Source organism: Camellia sinensis, chromosome 5, assembly GCF_055761805.1.
Source record: "Camellia sinensis isolate YWXY chromosome 5, ASM5576180v1, whole genome shotgun sequence".
Taxonomy (NCBI): Eukaryota; Viridiplantae; Streptophyta; class Magnoliopsida; order Ericales; family Theaceae; genus Camellia; species Camellia sinensis.
This window is the reverse complement of record NC_138965.1, coordinates 197,829,782-197,837,722: the sequence shown is the minus strand read 5'-3', so window position 1 is coordinate 197,837,722 and position 7,941 is coordinate 197,829,782.

Below are 7,941 nucleotides of genomic sequence, written 5' to 3'. Positions count from 1 at the left end.
AGACCCAAGACTAAGGAAAATATTATCAACAATCAATTTGATACACCCACATGTACACATAACCATTTAGCGCAATAGATGGAAACAATACACACCCAACCACTCCTCAACTTGTACAACAACTTGGTCTCCCAGAACCACAATCGTCACAGCACAAACATACTACAATCACATTGAAACAATAATAACAATAAGCTACTCTTCTTTACTTGCCTTAAGCACAGTAAGCCAACGATACATCTATTCACAACAAAATGCCAATTTTCCAGACACCGGCTAGAAGGTAATGGTACCTCTACCAAGTTCTCCAGGCGCTAGCTAGAAGGTTCTGGTACCTCTCATTCTTAGCGTGACCAAGTTCTCTAGGCGCTAGCTGGAAGGTACCAGTACCTCGCATTCTTAGCGCATGCACGATTTCAAACCATTAAGATGCATAAATAACTTGCGTGTACTACATATACATAATCATTTCAATATCACAATGTCATCCTCTACCGATGACCAAGGACAAAACCTCTAACCAAAATGTATTAAACACACGTAATACAATTTGTAACGCCCTTAAAATAGTACATAGAAACCCACATTATTGACATGCATAGACATAAGTAAACAAAACTTAATTCCATTCATCAAAGTATTCCTTACAAATGTATTACATGTTGACAACAAAAGTAAATGTCCAACGGGCTTATAACTTTCCAAGCTAACACTTGGTTACACAAAAAGAGAGTACTAACTCAAAGCACATTAAGCCCTTGGCTTGAATTTACATGTAATACCAAAATAACAAAAATAATCAAAAAGAGTCTTCAACTCCCATAACCTCCCAAGTTATATCCTTGGAAGTGGCATGTCACCTGAACCTGAAAATGATGTCCCACATAGGGTGAGCCACAGCCCAGCAGAGATATACTAAACCAAATATGAGCAATGACTAAAACAATAGCATTTGATAGATGGTTAACACTTATAACCCAAATTATATCATAATACAGTTTCATGACAATCATGTCCATGTTACATTCCACTTTCCTTTACTTATCCAAATCATTTCATAAACATGGCTCAGAACCTGGCCAAGCAGTTAAATGGGAATACATCCCATATTAAAACATTTCATTTATTCACAATTCAAATGAGTCTACAACTCACATTAAAAACACTTCCAACATTTCAATTTAATACACACATTTGTTGTATTAACACTTCAAGTGTTACACATATTTGCTGTATCAATGGAGTCCATCCCCTATCTCCTCCCAAACAAGTTTGAGAGTCCATCTTCTATCTCCTTTCAAATCATGGAGTACATCCCCTATCTCCTCTCAAACAATATGCATATACATTGTATTTAACACTTGTCATATACAATAATCAATCAATACACATATTTGCTGTATTAATTCAACCATCATATTCAATGACATATTCAATGTGATTAGTTTCAATTTTCCCTAATCAACATACAATGTCTACAACAATCAAGATTATCCTTCACCGATAGCCCAAAGCAGTTATTTCTAAACAGATAATAAATGCAGCAAACCGATATAATATCCACATTCTCATAGGTGAGTGATTAACTAATCCAACTACACCATTTAATCCCATAATTTCTCAATTTCATTATCCTTAACTCAATTCCACATTTCCCCAAATTAATTACACAAATTAATTTATTACAATAATTAGGGCATTTTACCCATTTCTCAATATCAACCCAAAGGTTCGATTTCACCAATTTGACAACAATAATACCATTTTTCAATGTCTTACATACATATGGGTTTTAACGTTTGGAAACCCCTTTTTTATAAATTACACAACAACCCTAACTTCCCAAAATTTACAAACAATACCATTTTTTCAAAATACACAATGTCTATGTCAAAACTCGTAGAATGGAGTAGGAAATCCCTACCTCGAAATGGAGAGACCAAATGGAGAAGATAGTGAAAATCCAAAGTGCTCCAAACCCACAAATTTTCAGATTAAAAGGAAGCCCAAATCACCCTCTATCTTTCTTACAAAGAGGTTAGGGTAGAAACACACTATAAGTAGATCAATCCCTAGAGAGAAGGTATATATATAGAGAGAGAGAGGACGGATCTAGGGTTTGAGAGAAAAAGGAGATGAAAAAGTGAAGTGTAATCCCGCTGCTGTCGACTGAAATACACCAGGCTCGCTCGAGCGAAGAAGTGGTCGCTCGAGCGACCAGACACAAAGAATACTCGCTCAAGCGTAGAAAGCCTCGCTCGAGCCAACAATTCGAGGCTTCAGGTCTGCAACCCAGAAGCACGCTCGAGCAACAGAATGCTCGCTCGAGCGAAGAAACCCAAAACATACAGCTCGCTCACTCGAGCGCAGGAAAGCTCGCTCGAGCCAAGAAATGCAACTCTCAGGTCCAAACCCAAACGCAGGCGCACGCTCGAGCGAAGGGACTCTAGCTCGAGCCACCAGACACAAAACTCAACTCTCGCTTGAGCGAAGGAACCCTGGCTCGAGCGAAGGAACTAAAACACAAAGCTCGTTCGAGTGACAAAAGCCTCGCTCGAGCGAAGAACCAAAATTCTGGGCAGCAACCATTTGCTCCCAGTCACATCCAACCTGTTACAAACCTGCCCAAAACATCCTATAACTCAAATATAAGGAATTAAAGGACCGAAATGAAACAAATGCAACAATACTCAACCACGGAACCTAAGTCCAGAATACTGTACATAAAGGGAAAAACCCAAGATCGCTATACAGTTATCCAATTCTTGTGAGGCATTAAGTTCAACAACAACAATAATATTCAAAGGTTTTCAACTTCTACCTAAAATTCTTTCTTAATTTGCAAAAGAGTTAATATTTCTTCTTCTTTCCATAATCAATTTCCACAACTCCCTATTCACAATACACTAACTATAATTTCAAAAAAAAGAACTCATTTCCTTCATTTAACCAAAAACCCAATCCATGGATAACCAGTCATAACCCACTCAATTTCAACTCAATAAAAGTATAACCCAACAATTCTAATCTCATGATTAACCCCTTTTTAGCAATTAACAAGCTACCAATTTGTTATACTCAACTATGAACAACCCAACACACAAGGTAAATGCTAAAATTCATGAGACCTGATTTTATCCCAAATAAATTACCAAATCCTTAATCAAATTTCTTAATTTACAACATGATTATTTCACAATTTCAACCCTTTTCCCTTATTAGTCATTCTTACAAAAATTAGAGCTTTACCTCTTTCTCAACATGAACATGTTAAACCACTCCCTAATTAACCCAAACAACAATCAATTTCACAAAATCTCAATTTCAAATATCATACCTTAGATCCCCTATCATGATTTTCAAAAAAAAAATCCATAACAATATGGTTTTTATGCAATAAACGTACCACATATCTATCTATAGACGAGGTATTGAAAAAGATCAAAGAAATCCCTACCTCAAGGAGAAAAGAGGAGAAAAGCCAAAAATCAACTCTGCTGGAATTCAATCTCCAACGGTCAAAACAAAGCCTCGGTATGCTCGTCATTTTGGTATAAGGAACTAGTACCAAAATCTCAATAGATTCTTGGGATCAAAAGAAAATGTAAACATTTGAGGGTTTGGGTAGAGAGGGATGCGAGAAAAAGAGAGAAAAGATTGTAGAGAGAGATATATTCAGAAAATGGATGAAAAAGAGGCAAAATGAGTAATACATGCTGAAATGCATGAAAAATAAGGCAGATCACGCGCCTGGACGCACATGCGGAGGCCCCTCGCCGCACGTGCGGAGCCCTTCCTGTACGTGTGAAATTTTCCCACCGCACGTACAATTAAAGCAGAACCCAAAACTTCATCCCAACTTAATCCTGCACATGCAACCATCCCTCCAATACATGCGGTCCCCAATCCGAACGTGCGACCTAAGCCCCCGCACGTGCGGGTCCACTCAACTCGGCCCGAACTTCTCGAGGTGACCCCACTCCCTTTAGTTTCATCCTTACGCCTGAACTTGAAAGAATTTAACTCGATCTAACACGAAGTAGATTAAACAAGTTTGAACTCTCAAACATCAACGCAACACAAACCAACAAGGCACCAAACAGGAAAAAGGTAGGTCCGAAAGGCACGTCCAAGCCAGGTCTAAGATCCGAGACATCACATATAGTAGGATGGAAATGGTTATATTCAATAAGTATGAGATTTTGTGAAAATCATATTGGTTATCTTGATTGAAGTGGAACAAAATTGATTGAAAGTTTTGTGTGAGTCAAAACAATTGAGAAATTGATTAATAGTTATAATAATTGGTGCTTGTTAATATGTTGTTTTTGAACATCAAATTCATATATGAGATATTTGAATTGTAAATTGAGGATTTGATTAAATTGGGAGTCGATCATCTATAATCTTGCTATTTAATGTATTTTCTATATATAAAATTACATGTGGGTATTTGAAAGTGGGGAAGTCCCTATTTATGAAAAATCGTAAATGTTAATGTTTTGGGAGTTGTTGAATTATTGAGAAAAGATTTTGTTTGGTTTTAAAATTGAGAATTTGATTGGAAAACACTTATGAAACCTTTGAAATGTTGAGTTTAATGGAAAGTTATATAAGTCTTGAAATTTTGTCTCTAATAGCGGTGGAATATGAATTGTTTCTAAATGTTGGGAATCATGAGAGATTCCAAGTTGTGGTCTTATGTTGGATTGTATATCCATGTTGTTATCTTTTAATTAATACATTAGAGATAACTATTTTGGCTATCGGTGGAAATTTACCATGTTTGCATTTAATGAGAGATTTCTTAGAAGAATGAGAAATGTTGGAACTTTGGAAGTTTGATATATAGTATGTTATAGATTTGTCTTGAGATGACTAAATTGGAAATGCTGATTGACATGTGGAGACTATAAGAGTATGGATATTGTTGTATTATCTCTTGGAATTGTATTATGATATTACATTGATAGAGATATGAAATTTGATCACAATGGAGCATTGTGTGGTGGAATTGAAATTGGAACTATTCAAATGCATTGTTACATATTGCATTGCCTTTCCATTTCATTGTTATCATGGATTTCGAATTGCAATTGAAAACTATTGTTTTGAGAAAGGAATTGTTTTTAGTGAAACAAGATCATTTTGATTTGTTTTGGATAAATACGTTGATGTTGGTTAAGTTGGCCTGAGTGTCCAGGGTGAAAGACCGAAAACACGCACGGAGGAGGTACCACGTGCCTTCCGGTGAGAGACCGGTAAAGTGGGGATTTGGTAGTGCTTGATATGCCTACTTGTAGACACCAGTCTAGGGATTACCTGAGTCGTATTTACCACCTTGAAGTTATATTGAAATTGTTGGATTAATGTGTTTTCAAATTGGCATTTGTGCACGAGATTTTCAAAAGATGAGAAAAATATTTTGAGCATGATATGGCATATGCATTCATCTCATAAGATTGTATAAAATGTAATTGATGCTTTGTTAGATGTCATTATGAATTTTTTAATTATTTGATTCAATTGGCAATGGGGTTGTAATAACCCTCACACTGTCCTAACCATGCTCATGTGCATTCATATGATTCTGTCTTGTTAAGCTTGCATCTCAAGTCTTGTCCTTGTTCGCTTAAGTGTTACAGCATGTTTTCCCGATATAAGAAACTGTGTTTTGTTTTGATTTGACGTAGTTTTTGAGAAATGCCGAGATCATCTGCATGCATGTGAAACTTGTTTGAAAGTGCATTCAATAGACTTTGCCATGTGTTTGTAGGACTTGGACTTGCCTTGACCCCGACGTTTGAAGAGCTATGTGAGTGATATTTTTAATAAAGCTATGTTATAATGCTTTGATAAAAGCCTTGTTTTGCTTTGTTTTCAAAAGTATTTGTAAGCATGAATGGTTATTCCTAGTTGGAAAATATGTACTATCTTGTTTTGATGACATTCTCAGAAAGTCCTTACGTGCTGGAGGACTCTAAGCATTTGCAGCACAAAGTTTGGAAGTCCGTACATGCTAGGGGACTCTAAGCATTTGTAGCACAAGTCCTTAGTGCCAGGGGACTATAATGCAACTGCACCATTGAATTGAGATATCTCCCTTGTCTTGCCTTGGTTGCCACTGACGGTTTACTGCGTGGGTTTGTTTGTCCGAGATGTCATCACTTGTATTATAATGATGCTAATAAGCATCCCTTGAAGCTTGACAGATTTTCTTGATGGACTTGGTTCATCCTTTGACTTGCACTAATTATGTTATGTATCGTTTGATAAAGATCTTGAATAACAGTCATGCAAACCCCTTTATTATTTATACCATTCACTGAGTATCCAAGCTCACACTCTCTATATATATGTAGGTGATGAGCAAGAAGGCGGTGACGCCTAGATGTGATTCGCGAGCATGTTTTGGATTTTTGTTATGTCGGCTTGACTTGTATTCACGTCGGCAGTCTTGGAAATTACGCTTCTCGACTTGTAATTCTTGTAATTTGCACATGTCGACTTGAGAAGCCTTTTGATCAAGATGTAATAAGTACTTTACTTCATTTATACTAAGTTGTAACCCATGTGAAGATGTTTTCCATTTCATTTGACTTATGCATAGCTCTTATGGACTACTTAGTTTTAAATTTATTGCTTCCACACTTGTAAGCCCCATATGCATACTCTGTTGTGTATGAAACCTTGCAAGTTGGCCTTGGGTAATTATGAATTACTGGCCATCATGGCACCATTCTACTAGGGGCGGAATGGGGTCGTGACAGATTGGTATCAGAGCACAAGTTTCTTATAGTACGTTATTCACACACTTGAGTCCTAAAGAGCATAGGATTTCCCTTAGAAAATGTTAGGATCGCATCATATTGCTTGCTATTTGACAAGGTGTGCATCATCTCGGCATGACCATTTGTTATTTGCATACATGATTCTTGGTCCAGTTTGTTTTAAAGTTGCATTTTGCATGCTCATAGCATCATGAGGAGAGGTAGACCACCAGTTGGCCGAGATCAATCAGAGGATAGACTGGATAGACTAGAAAGACTGGTTGAAGGGTTAGCCCGTGAGTTGAGGCAAATGAGGCAACAGAATGCTAGTGCTACATCTACCTAGGCCGAACAGACGGATGGCCGACATGCAGTTCCACCTCCTCCAGTGCCTCAAGTGCCTCCACAGCCAGCCTTGTATGGGGATGGGATGATGACTTTGATTAAAGAGTTCAAGAAGATGAACCCACCGAGATTCTCAGGGGGTATAGAGCCGATGAAGGCCGAGGCGTGGGTTTTGGAAATGGAGAAGCTGTTCGAGATCTTTCCCAGCACCGACGCTCAGAAAGTGACATTGGCAGCATTCACATTAGACGACGACGCTCGAAGGTGGTGGATGATGATCCGGGAAGCTAACCCTGGTTTAACTTGGGCCAGATTTTTGGAACTGTTTTATAACAAGCATTTTTCCCTTAGCGTTCGAGATCGCAAGACCACAAAGTTCCAGGCTCTGATGCAAGGCAACAGGACAGTGGCAGAATACGACCGTGCTTTCACCGAATTGGCGAGATACGCGCCTCATATGGTCAGTGATGAATATAGGAAAGCCAGGAAGTTTGAAAGTGGACTGCGTGGATCGATACAGGATCGAGTCAACATGCTCAATATGCCAACTTACGCCGAGGTGTTAGACAAGGCCATTTTGGCGGAAGCTAACTTAAGCCGATATCAAAATTTAGGAGAGAGTCAGAAGAAGAGACAGAACTATGAAAGTCATCGAATGCCGCTTAATGCCAAGAAGAAGGCGAACGTAGGCAGTTCCAGCAACTCAAATCGGGATGGTAATGCTAAGTCGACGTGTGCGAGTTGTGGGAAGCCGCATCTCGGGGTTTGTCGTTGGGCAACAGGAGCTTGCTTTGAATGTGGCGAGATAGGCCATCCCGTGAAAGAC